Source organism: Bubalus bubalis, chromosome 12 (genome assembly GCF_019923935.1).
Source record: "Bubalus bubalis isolate 160015118507 breed Murrah chromosome 12, NDDB_SH_1, whole genome shotgun sequence".
Lineage (NCBI taxonomy): Eukaryota > Metazoa > Chordata > Mammalia > Artiodactyla > Bovidae > Bubalus > Bubalus bubalis.
The window spans coordinates 103,553,404-103,566,271 of record NC_059168.1 but is presented as its reverse complement, the minus strand read 5'-3'; the positions used below and the strand labels follow the sequence as shown (position 1 = coordinate 103,566,271).

The 12,868-nt window shown below is 56.9% G+C and overlaps 1 long non-coding RNA gene across 2 annotated transcripts; it reads left to right on the top strand.

The window, feature by feature from the left end:
• Positions 1–612: 612 nt before the first annotated feature.
• On the top strand, positions 613–11,590 carry LOC102389244. 2 transcript variants are annotated; one of them, XR_006639847.1, is made up of 6 exons: positions 613–868; positions 1,326–1,513; positions 2,020–2,305; positions 2,515–2,700; positions 5,008–5,174; positions 6,315–11,590. It is a non-coding gene; the product is annotated as an uncharacterized LOC102389244 (long non-coding RNA). The 2 variants fall into 2 exon arrangements; XR_006543712.2 differs by lacking the exon at positions 2,515–2,700 and having other exon boundaries at positions 616–868.
• Positions 11,591–12,868: the final 1,278 nt, after the last annotated feature.

The following is a 12,868-nucleotide window of genomic DNA, read 5'->3' as shown; positions in this document are numbered from 1 at the left end:
TGGAACAGGCGCTCGATAACTGGGAGATAAATGGCGTCCAGGCAGCAGGGAACCGCCTCCTGTGCCCTCCCCACCGGTGGGTCCCGTCAGGCCACTTCCCACCTCTTTCTTCCTCCTCATCTCCTTCCAGGGTCCACGCCCAGCAGGGCATTCAGTGTGTGTGTGTGTGTGTGTGTGTGTGCGTGTGTGTCCGCACGCGCGCGCACTTGAGCCCACGTGTGGATGCCCAAAGGAAAGGGTCCCACGCGGGAGGGGTGGGCAGGGTGGGTGGGCAGGGTACCCCAGGACCTCAGGCCGTGTGGTTCCCAGAGCAAACCCCATGGCAGGGCTGAAGCCCGGCCTCGGAGCCTGGAACCCTGCCTGCCCCTCTGCGCGGGGCTCACGCGCTGTGCTGGGCCGAGTCCCTGCCCCTCTCCCGGCCTGTTTCCTAACTGTCCCGTGAGGGCTTGGGCAGGAACTGCTCAGGAGGCTCAGGGCGCTCACTGCGCTGACTCTCCCTCCTGGGGGCTGCGGGTGCGCTGCAGGCTCTCTGCCCTCCCCACCCCCGCCTCGGGATGGGGCGTGGGGCTGACCCGCCGGGGGGGCGGGGCCTCGGTCCCCCTCCGCCCACAGCCGCGCCGCGCATGCGCGTCTCCCGTCCCCGCCTCCCGCCGCGCGCACCGCCAACGGCTCCTCCGGTCGTGATCGTCCTGCCGGGCCCCCCAGTCCCCTGCTCTGGGGCCTGTGTCCCCTTGAGCTCCGACTCCACCCCCACCGCAGCCAGGCTGGCCGCCGAGCGCTGCTGGGCTGGGTGGTCCTGGAGACCAGGAGACAGGACAGTCACCGTGCAAACCCCCAGCCCTCCGTCTGGACCCCAGGGCCTGGCTGGGTGAGTCGCTGGACGCCGACTCGGCAGGGAGAAGGGGAGGCCACCACGTCCGCGCGTCCTCTGCCCACGTTGCTTGTCTTTCTGACAGCACCCCAAGACTGAGGTCCAGCCTGTCCCCTAGGGCAGGCCTGGCCGGTGGCCGGGGGTCAGAGGGAGCCCATGGAGAAGGGCGCCCAGCACCCCTAGGGGCGAGAGTTGGGGGGCAGTAGCTGTTAATAGTGAGGCCTCTGGTCTCTCAGTCATTTCACCCCACTTTGTAGATGAGCAGCGGTCCCAGCACTCAAGGTCATTCAAGTCTAAGTGACCAAGTCCAGTCGTGACTGGGGCGGTCAGATCATGGCTCTTCACGTTCACTGAGCCCACGCTGAGACCTTGGCCTGGGTTGGGCTCCCCCAGACAGGGGACCTCCTGAGTCCAAGCACTTTGGGTGTCTTCCTCTCCCTGCTTTAATCCCCAGCACCCTCTCCCAAGGTCAGAGTCACCGATCCCGGTTTCAGTGGAGGAAACGGAGGCTCAGAGAGTCACCATATGAGCTGGCCTGTCACGGGCCGTGACGTGGCCCCGCCGTGGGTTTGAGTCCAGGCCAACATGGCCCCAAAGGCTGTCCTTGCACAGGAGCCCGAGGCTCTGAGCCCAGCCTTGGAGGTGAGTCCATTGTGGATGGGGGTGACGGGGTGGGGAGGAGCTTGGGAGGGTCCCTGGGGGAGGAAGGCTGTAGGGAGCCTGGGGCGGGGATGAGAGGTGCTCACCGGGGAGGGTGTCTGGACCAGACCACACAGGACTCTGAGTGTGGGGCCAGGGGTCAGAAGTCACTGCAGGGCAAGGGGGACAAGGTACAGGCTGTCTGGTCAGAACCCCCACTTCTCAGCTCCTAGATTCAGAGGTGTTTTGTTGGACCTGTGTTCCAGCCCGTATAGCATGGATTCCAGAGAACCCCCCAGAGATGGCGGAGGCGGCCTCTGTCTCCTCCTGTGCTCAGTGGAGGCTGTGCAGTCATCCTGCTCCTCTCAGGGAGGGGCCTGCTGCCCTGAGGGCCCAGAGGGGGCTTCTCGTCAAAGCCCTTCGGGTGCCGTCTGGACCAGAGAGGTCTGAGTGAGGGCCCTGGGGGATCAGCAGGGCACTCTGGTCCTTGTCGCTCTTCTGATGCCCAGGCTGACATGGATGCAGGGGGTCCCTCACCTGCTGATTGGAGAGCAACGAGAAGCTGACGTTGCAGACCCTGAGACCCAGCCCTCTGTGCCTGAGGCTGCCAAGGGCGTGTGGAGCTGAAGACAAGGGCTGCTGGAGGCAGAGGGCCGTGGGGATGCTGAGGACGGAATGTATACTCCTGGCTCCCGAGGAGTGGAGGATCAGCAGAGCCCAGACCCTGCAGGGCACCCCATGCCAGCGTCCAACTCCAGGGGCTTCTAGGAGCTGGGGCATCTTGGTCCCCTCTGGGTATGGAGGGAGTGAGGCATGCTGGAACTGGGAGGGGCTGTCCGGGATAAGGGGTGGGGCAGTCATCTCCTCCCCCTGGCCATGAGGGGGCCCAAGCTCATGTTGGCAAAGGTCACGCTGATCCTCTCCGCTTGGGCCTGGAGTGCACACCAAGCACGTGGGCACCTTCCCAGCCCCTGATTTCAGGCCGTCTCCTTAACTGATCCCAGATCCTGGAATGGGAGCTTCTGCTGGTCCTGGGCTCCGTGTTGGGGAACTGGTGGCTGGATGGAAGGACCGGCTTTGCCTTTGTCAGATCTGATGGATGGATGTTCTTGAGTGCCCAAGGGCATAGGCACCAGGGACCCAAGCCTGGAAGGTGTGAGGGAAGCACCCAGAGGCAGAGTCTGGTGGTGGTGGGTAGGGCCCTGTGACGGGCAGTGCCCCTCTGCAAACTTCAGCAAGTGCTCTTGTTTCCAGATCACAGACAACACCTGAGGCTGTGGTCTGTGAGAGGCCAGGTCAGCCTGTCCATGGCAGCCACCAAAGCCTGGGGCTGGCAAGGTTCAGGGTGAAACTGTAGTCAGAGAGTGGGGGGCCATGAAAAGCACCTGGTAGCCTGGTCCACTCCAGTGTGTGACTGTTGTCTACCCAACAATGCAGACCTGGGGAGTTGACTGGCTGCTGTCTGGGGCTGGTGAGACAATGCCCTTCATTAGTTCAGTTCAATCACTTAGTCGTGTCCAACTTTTTGTGACCCCCTGGGCTGCAGCACTCCATGCCTCCCTGTCCATCACCAACTCCCGGAGTTCACTCAGACTCATGTCCATTGAGTTGGTGATGCCATCCAACCATCTCATCCTCTGTCATCCCCTTTTCTCCCCGCCTTCAATCTTTCCCAGCATCAGGTTCTTTTGAAATGAGTCAGCTCTTTGCATCAGGTGGCCAAAGTACTGGAGTTTCAGCTTCAGCATCAGTCCATCCAATGAATATTCAGGACTGATGTCCTTTAGGATGGACTGGTTGGATCTCCTTGAAGTCCAAGGGACTCACAAGAGTCTTCTCCAACACCACAGTTCAAAAGCGTCAATTCTTCGGCACTCAGCTTTCTTTATAAGCCAACTCTCACATCCATACATGACTACTGGAAACACCATAGCTTTGACCAGACAGACCTTTGTTGGCAGAGTAAAGTCTCTGTTTTTTAATATGCTGTCTAGGTTGGTCATAACTTTTCTTCCAAGGAGCAAGCGTCTTTTAATTTCATGGCTGCAGTCACCATCTGCAGTGATTTTGGAGCCCAAAAACATAAAGTCTGACACTGTTTCCCCATCTATTTGCCATGAAGCGATGGGACCAGATGCCATGATCTTAGTTTTCTGAATGTTGAGTTTTAAGGCAACTTTTTCACTTCCTCTTTCACTTTCATCAAGAGCCCTTGATGAGACAAAGAAGAGCAAAGTAAAACCAAGGTTAGTAGAACAAAGGAAATAATGAAATCTAGAGCAAAGATAAATGGAACAGAGGAGCACTCGAGAAAATCAGTAAAACAGTTGTTTCTTTTAAAGATTTACAAAACTGGCAAGTATGGGACAATTTTATGGAACAAGTTATTTAACCTAAATGAAATGGAAAACTTCAGGAAACACACAAACTACCAAAACTGATAGAAGAAGAAATAGAAAGCCTGGTTAGCCTATAATAAGTGAGGAGACTGAAGCAGTAATGGAATTGTCAACAAAGCCAAGCCCAGAGCCCGGTGTTTCATCTCAAATACTTAGAATGCCAGTTCTTCCTAAACTCTTCCGAAGACAAAGGAGGGGATACTTTTAAATTCACTGTGATGTACATGCTGTGATGGCAGCATTACCCGATTCCAGAGTAGCCGCAAGAAAAGACATCTACAGGCCACAATTCATTATGGATGTGTGTGTGAGTCGCTCAGTCGTGTCCAGCTCTTCACGACCCCATAGACTAGTCCACCAGGCTTCTCTGTCCATGGAATTCTCCAGGCAAGAATACTGGAGTGGATTGCCGTTCCCTTCTCCAGAGGAACTTCCCAATGCAGGAATCGAACCCTGGTCTCCTGCATGGCAGGCAGACTCTTTACCGTTTGAGCTACAGGGAAGTCTTATTATGGATAGAGATGCAAAAATCCTCAGTAAAATCCTGGCAAACAACATTGAAAGGACAATACATCGTGACCAGCCTCCCCCGACAGCTCAAGCAGTAAAGATTCTTCCTGCATCGCAACAGACACAGGAGACGCAGGTTCAGTCCCTGGGTCGGGAAGATCCCCTGGAGAAAGAAATGGCAGCCCACTCCGGTATTCTTGCCTGGATAATCCCACAGACCGAGGAGCCTGATAGGCTACAGTCCATGGGGCTGCAAAGGGTCAGACACGACTGAGCGTCCAGGCCGTAGATGATCGAGTGACCCCACTGTGCAGACAGGGAGACTGGGGAGGCCCAGAGAGGCACATGGCTTGTCCGGGGTCCCGTCACCGGTGACAAGGAGGAGCCGAGTCTGAACCCAGCTGTGTCCCCAGAGCCGGGCCCTGGCTGCACCCAGGCCTCCCAGTTGGTGTTACCATGCAGGGACATGGCATGAAGTGGGGGGCGGGTGACCCCTCAGCAGCCCTCAGGGCCCTTGGGAGGCTAATGTTTGAGCAGGGACTCCAAGTATAGAGACCCCAGGAAGTGACGTCTCCTCCCTGACCATAGAGCCCAACAGAACTCGGAACCGGTAAGCAGGCGCCTCATCCTAGAGAAGCCCCCGCCCAGCTGGCCTGGCCGGCGCCCTTGATGAGCAGCGTGTCCTCCTGTGCGTCCTGAGGTCCCAAGGCCGCAGCCACAGACATTGTCTGGTCATTTGCCCAGAAGAACCAAAGGTAACACAGGGAGGCCCAGGGCAGCCCAGTCCCAACCCAGCCGCCTCTGGGATCCCACGCGGTAGCCCTGTGTCCCCTCCCTGTGTGTGTGAGAGGGAGGGCTTGTGTCGGGTGGGCCTGCCCCAAGCAGGAGCAGGCTGAGGGGTCAGAGGGCCGGCTATGTTAACCCCCCAGGTGAAGGTAGCAGGAGGGAGTGTGGGGACCTGGGGACCCTCTTAGCCAAGGTTTGTACCCAGTCCTGGGGGTGGTCTCGCTTCTTCCCGGGAGAGGTCAGTGCACGATCTGGGAGCAGAAGGTCCAGGGGCAGGGAACGCATCATTCTTGTGTGGGCAGGACTCTGGGTCCTCAGGCCGCCGGCCCGAGGAGGTGGAGGACCAGGGCGCCCCCTCTGTCCCCGAGCGAGGGGCATCCATGTGGGCGGCAGAGGCTTGGGGGGGCGCCGGGGAAGGAAAGGGTCTCGAGGGCCGAGGTGGCTTGGAACACCCACCTGCACCTGCCTCCTGCGGGGCCCGGAGCAGCCGGACGCGCCTTCCTGTGAGCTGCCCGCAGCACCGGGTCCTGACCCGGGACCCTTCTCCCTGCTCCTGCCTAGAGCTTGCCTTCCCCTCCCGATGTTTCTCATTTCTGCTTTTCATTTGACATTACTTACGGTGCCTTTCAGTTGAGGCCTCACTGTCACAGCATTTAATTCTTTACACTGTACATCATGCACTTCCTAAGCATGGAGTACACTCACGATGCTGAGCGACCTTCCCCGCGGTTCCACTCCAGAGGAAACCCTGACCCGAGGGCTTGCTCCCTGGCCGCACTCACCTTCCGAGATGGACCGCACTGTGGATCTCCCTCAGTGGATCCACTTCTGACCTAAAGGAACAAAAGCCGCCCACCCCCCAGCCTCCCTCCCCCAGCCGCTGACGCCCAGAGTCTGCTTTCTGTCTCTTGTCTCTCCCTGCTCTGGATGTTCCTATAAACGGCATCGAGCTATAGGCACGGCTTTTATGTAGCCCACATATTTTAAGTGGGGAGTGGTTAATTTTTTTTTTAACTTGAAGTAGCATTCTTGTTAAATGAAAGGGGACTTCTAGGTGAATTAAAAATAAGGTGTAGAAATTGAAGTCTTTTTTGAAAATATCTGTACAGTCTCAGGCTGGAGACCCCTGCTCTAAGTGTGGCCCCAGAGTCAGAAGACAGAAGGAAGCGCCTGGCTCCTCCTGCGGCCAAACAGACAAACATGCAGAGAGCTGGGAGGATAGACCACGGGCCGGGACAACGTCCCTCGCATCCCAGGGCCAGAGAGCAGTTTGACACCCCTGTGGTCCCCAGATCTTGAAAGTCAGTGTTCTAAAAAGGGACAGAGGACAGACCCGTGCATGGCTAACGAGGCGACGCATGTGGTGGGTGTACGTCCGAGACGCTTGGCCTCCGGGACACGGGAACGTAAACACTGGAGACGGCTGTGTCGCCCCTGCTTCGGCAGGTTTCCAGGCTGGTTGATGACCAGCGCTGGGGACAACGTGAGGAAGAGAGGTCAGCAGACCCCGGCAGGGAGGTGTGGAGGACATGCCTCTCTGGGAGAACCGTGCGTGGGACCCCAGGGCTCCACGGGTGCATCCCTTTACCTGCAGAGCGAGTCCTAGGAGCCCACCCACAGGGACCCTCGCGTGATGGTGTGCACACGTGTGCCTGTCCACTTGGGGTGTCAGGGAGGGTCCCAGGGGCGTGTACCCTTCTGAAACGTGGTTCCCCCAGCTGCACTCCGACCAGTCCTCTTCCTCCTCCACATTTTCTGGGGCCCCAAATCAGAATTTCCGAAGAGCCCCTACTATGGGACGTGGGCCATTTGCCATTTTTCATTCTCAGAATCAAGCTGAACGGAACATCTGTGCCCATAAATTACTACTTCAGGAAGAACCCGTGAGGTGGATTTTCTGGGTCAAAACATGCAGTTTTTCCAACACTGGCCGCAATTTCCAACACTGGCGGCCTCTGCCCGCTGTGGGCCTTGCTTGGCAAAGCGGGGCCGAGGGAAAGAGAGAGACCCCGAGGGCTGAGACCTCAGGGAGGAGGAGGAGGAGTGAGAGAGCAGGTGATGAAGGGACCTGTGACTGACCTGCCCGGAAGGGACTGTCTCTGCCCTTGGCCCCAGACCCGGCCCCGCCCAGTGCTAGAGCTGATCTGAACCTGGGACGGAGCTGCTCAGGTTCAAAGGGGCTCTGCTCCTAGAGCTGGAGCTGATGCAAGAGCCGGTGTCAGACAGCTCCGGCCCCAGGGGAGGCGTGCTAGCCGGGTCTACCTCCGACGGTGGAGGCCCGGCCCCGCAGCTGCTGCAGTTCAGCGGCTCTGCCTCTGGAGGGGCCTCTGAGGCCGGCGCTGACTCCTGGGCGGGCGCTGGTGTGGCTCCAGCTGGCGTCACGGCGCCGAGCCGCTGCGGGTGTGGCCTGAGAGCTGTCCCTGGTGCTGGAGTGGGGCTGGCCTGGGGCTCACTCTGGCTCTCGTCCGGGGCTGGGGCTGGTCTCTGTGCCTCTGGCTGCATAGCCAGTCCTGGCTCTCACTCCATAACTGGCCCTCAGCCTGGTGGTCGAGTCGGCCATAGCTCTGGCACCGGGTCCGCCTCTGGAATCGCGGTCAGGGCAGATGCTGGCCCCCCAGCAGGCGTGGAATCCGGCCCAGGAACCGAGAATAGAGCTGCTCTGTGCCTGAAATGGCATCACACTGGGGCCAGAGCTTGGCCTAGCTCTGGTGTGGCTGCCGGAGTGCCTTCTCCCAAGCCGACACTGGCTTCTGGCAGCCAAGCTGGCCCTGGCTCTGGAGCTGGCCCTAGAGCCATGACTGCAGCCGGCTCTACCTCTGAAGCCGGTCCTGGAGCCGCTGCCTCCTGGAGCCTCACACTGGCTCTGTGCCGGTTCTCCTGAATGGGCACTAGAACTATCATGGGGCTGGTGCAGGAGTGGGTGAGAGGTCTGTGTCTATGTCTGGAGTCGGTGTGATGGCTGATGTCCAGGCTGCCTCCGGCCTGTGGGACAGCACCAGCCTTCCCGGGAGCAGCACTGGGGCGGCCGCTGGTACTGCAGTGGGAGCCAACACTGGCTGGAGCCCTGGAGGAGGTAACAGAACTGCCTCTGGGAGTGGTTGGTGCTGGAGCCCGTGCGGGAAGTGACCCTGAGTCTGGAGCTCTGGGGGGGCTGGCTCCAGAGATCACCTGCGCTCTTGTGCTGCTGCTGGGAGTTGGCTGGAGCTCTGGTACTGCCCTGGAGCACTCAAGTCTCTGGGGCTCATCCTCCCGCAGGCTCCGGTGCTGGCACCAGCTTCAGAGGGAGCTCTGCTCAAGAGCTGCCAGGAGGTCTCGTTGTGTTCCCAGAGCCGCGCTGGAGCAGACCGAGTGCAATTCTGTTGCCCTGGGATCTGGGTGGGGTCTGATCCAGAGTCCAGGGCTGGTGCCCAAGCTGGTTCTGGAGCTTCCCGGAGTTCGGGGGCTTTCCCACTAGCTGATGTCGGAACTCGTTCTCGCTCCGGAGCTGACTCTGGATCGAGGGATAAAGCTGGCTCCCGTTCTTGGCGGCACTGGCTCTGAGCCTAGAGGTGGCCCCGGGTTTGGCTCTAGCCCTGGTGCCGCACGACCTCTAGCTGTCGGGCGTGTGCCAGAAAGGCCTCTAGCTGCAGACCAGGCTCTGGCGCTGGGGCGAGACCAGGCGCTGGCGGTGGTGCCGGCTTGCGAGCTGGCAGTCCAGCTGGCCATGGAGCCGCAAGACAACAAAATGTTCACCAGCCTCGAGTCCATGGACTGTACACGCGTGTGTGTGTGCGTGCATCAAGTACACACCTTTTCTTCCCTTATCTTCTTACCACATAGCATAAGGTAGAATGTACGATGTACCCGCAGTAGTTACCCTCACATCCCAGTGCTTAAGTTGCTGGGCGTCGAGGAGAGACACGCAAGCCTCCCGCCAGCATGCTGCATGCCCTGGGAGCGGGTCTGTGTGTTTGAGTCACACCTGGGACCTGTGTTTTGTTGGGAAGAGTGGCTCGCTTACTGTCCTCACTCCGAGACTCGGCACGGCTCCAGCAGAGCTGTGGGTCCCACGTCAGGAGAGGGCGGGCTGAAACGGTGGCCTCACCTCATTCGGTCAGACTGGTGATTTAGTCCACACGTGTTGCACAGGTGTGCCTGACGTGTACAACTAACTGCCTTCAAGAAAAGAAGTGAAAAGAGTGAGTGTTAGTCCCTCAGTCGTATCCAACTCTTTGTGACCCTCTGTCCATGGGATTCTCCAGGCAAGAACACTGGAGTGGGCTGCCATGCCCTCCTCCAGGGGATCTTCCTGACCCAGAGATCAAACCTAGATCTCCTGCGTTGCAGGTGGATCCTTTACTGAGCCACCAGGGGAGCCCAAGTAAAGAAGATTACTGTCAATAATGTGGGTGGGCATCCTCAGTTGAAGGCCTTATGAGCAAAAAGCAAGGTTTCCTGGACAAAGAGGTCTGCCTCCAGACGCATCTAGATGCCTACAAGCCTGGCCTGCAGACTTTGGACTTCTCCACCCACCAATGCACATGAGCCAACACGTTAAAAATCAGTTTTCACTCTGAGTACACATCCACACACGCGTGTGTGTGTACACAGGTGTGTCCTGGTGGAGGGCCCTGACACGCACTGTCCTTCCTGCTCCCCCTTTACCATCACTGTTCTCTGAGGCCCTGGACTCAATGCCCAGTGGCCTGCAACCGTGGTGTGGCCTCCTGGGCTCCACCAGCACTGCCTGGGGCTATGAGCAGAACTGAGCTGACGCTGTCCTGGATGAAGATACACGGATGACCGCTTACTCGTGGCAAGTCAGAACGTGGTCAGAGAGCTTGTACTCGTGAGGTCAGCCGATGACACGTCAGACTCCTGGAACAGAAAGGCAGACAGGTAAGGGCTCAGGGAAATAAACTAAACCCAAGATTTTTCAAAATGCAGACTTCCACAACAGGAAGGTCTGCTCAGAATATGTTACCATCCCTTTAACACAAGGCTCTGCCTGGCCACCGTCACCTTTCGGCACACAGCTTAGTCCATGCTGTTTCCTGCACAACGCTGTCCTCTGATGCCCAGCATTCTCACTCTACAGTCTAACAGAAGAGGCAGTCGTGTGTGTGCAGGCGAAAGGAGCCACCACTCCAGGAATTGTCAGTTATGTCTGAACTTTGAGCTTGTCTGTTTGAATGTCTCTTGTTTGGGGTGTCCAGTAGGCTGGCCCAGCCCCAGTCACACAGCAGCCAGGGCAAGGATTCCAGGACCAAGAGATCTACACGAGTCCTTCAGCCATCTTGCAGCACATGTTTAGTTTGGGGATTCTGGTTTGCTTCCAGGGAGGTTCTGGGTTTGGTGAGGGAGAAAGAGGAAGACAGGGAGGCAGATGATTTCATGGCTTAAAAGGGGCTGTGAAAGCTTTTCCCACTAAGTGCAGAAACGCTATTTGACAAAACCCAACACCCTCTCGTGAGAAAAGCACTCAAGAAACTAGAAACAGAGAGCATTTCCTGAGGACACCCTGCAGCTCACGTCGCACTCGGTGGGGAAGACTGGAGCCTCCCCAGGGGGCAGGAAAGAGGAACAGGGACCAGTCCCGCCAGCTCACTGCTGCGCTTCACTGAAGGCTTTAGCCTCGTCCATCAGGTAAGAAAAAATAAAGTCATCTAAGCTGGAAAGGATGAAGCAAAACTATGTCTGTTTGCAAATGTCATGACCACGTACATAGGAAATCACAGAGAATACACAGGAAAACTATCAGAACTAATAAACCATTCAGCAAGGTTTCAGGACACAGTGAAATTGTGATAGTCACCCAGTCGTGTTCTACTCTTTGCGACCCCATGGACTGCAGCCTGCCAGGCCCCTCTGTCCATGGGATTCTCCAGGTGAGAATACTGGAGTGGATTGCCATTTCCTTCTCCAGCAGCATGCAGGATAAACAGCACAAAATTCAATTGCATCAGAATGTCAACGGGGGCAGCCATAGTGGAAAACGGAAAATGGTATGGAAGTTCCTCAAAAAATTAAAAATATGTAGAATTACTATGTGGTCCTGCAAGCCCACTTCTGGGTGTTTATCCAGAGGAAATTAAAACACTAATTCAGAAAGATATCTGCACCCCCTCTTCACTGCAGCACTGCTTACCGTAGCCAAGATACAGAAGCAGCCTGAGCATCCGCTGAGGGATGGATAAAGAGGATGTGTGTGTATAATGGAATATTTAGCCCTAAAAGAAGGAAATCCTGCCATTTGCTGTAACATGGATGACCCTTGAAACAAGTTGAAGTGAAGTTGCTCAGTCAAAACAAGTTGAAGTGAAGTGAAGTTGCTCAGTTGTGTCTGACTCCTTGCAACCCCATGGACTGTAGCCGGCCAGGCTCCTCTGTCCATGGGATTTTCCAGGCAAGAATACTGGAGGAGGTTGCCATTCCCTTCTCCAAGGGATTTTCCAACCCAGGAATTGAACCCAGGTCTCCGGCATTGCAGACGGATTCTTTGCCAGCTGAGCCACCAAGCAAGCCCAAGAATACTGGAGTGGGTAGCCTATCCCTTCTCCAGTGGCTCTTCCTGACCCAAGAATCAAACTGGGGTCTCCTGCGTTGCAGGGGATTGGATTTTTTGGATTCTTTATCAACTTAGCTATCAGGGAAGCCCTGTGCAAAGTGAAACAAGTTAGAGAAAGACAAATACCATATAATCCACTTATATTCAGAATCTTAAAGAAAAAACATAAGGGCTACTAGATACAGAGAATAGAACGGTGGTTACCAGAGGTCGGGGCTAAAGGGGCCAAGATGGGTACACACTTCCAGCTATAAAATAAGTGACTCCTGGAGACGCGGTGTACAGCATGGTTACCGCAGTTCACAACACTGGACTGAATATTTGAAAGTTTCCCGGAGAGCAGATCTTGAAAGTTCTCATCGAAAGGGAAAAACTGTGTAACTATGTGAGCTGGTGGATGTTGACTGGGGTGACCACTGGGCAGTATATACAAATATCAAATCATTGTCTTACACACCTGAGACTAATATACTGTTATATATCGATTTAAAAAATCAACTGTGGGCTTTCCTGGGGGCTCAGTGGTAAAGAATCTGCCTGCCAGTGCAGGACACACGGATCTGATCCCTTATCTGGGGAGATCCCACATGCTTCAGGGCAACTAAGCCCGTGCTCTAGAGCCGGGGGCCACAGCTACTGAGCCCATGTGCAGCAATTACGGAAGCCTGTGTGCCTAGAGCCTGCGCTGCACAGCAAGGGAGCCCACGTGCAGCAATTACGGAAGCCCACATGCCTAGAGCCTGCGCTGCACAGCAAGGGAGCCCACGTGCAGCAATTACGGAAGCCCGTGTGCCTAGAGGCTGCGCTGCACAGCAAGGGAGCCCATGTGCAGCAATTACGGAAGCCCACGTGCCTAGAGCCTGCGCTGCACAGCAAGGGAGCCCACGTGCAGCAATTACGGAAGCCCACGTGCCTAGAGCCTGCGCTGCACAGCAAGGGAGCCCACGTGCAGCAATTACGGAAGCCCGTGTGCCTAGAGGCTGCGCTGCACAGCAAGGGAGCCCACGTGCAGCAATTACGGAAGCCCACGTGCCTAGAGGCTGCGCTGCACAGCAAGGGAGCCCGTGTGCAGCAATTACGGAAGCCCGCGTGCCTAGAGGCTGCGCTGCACAGCAA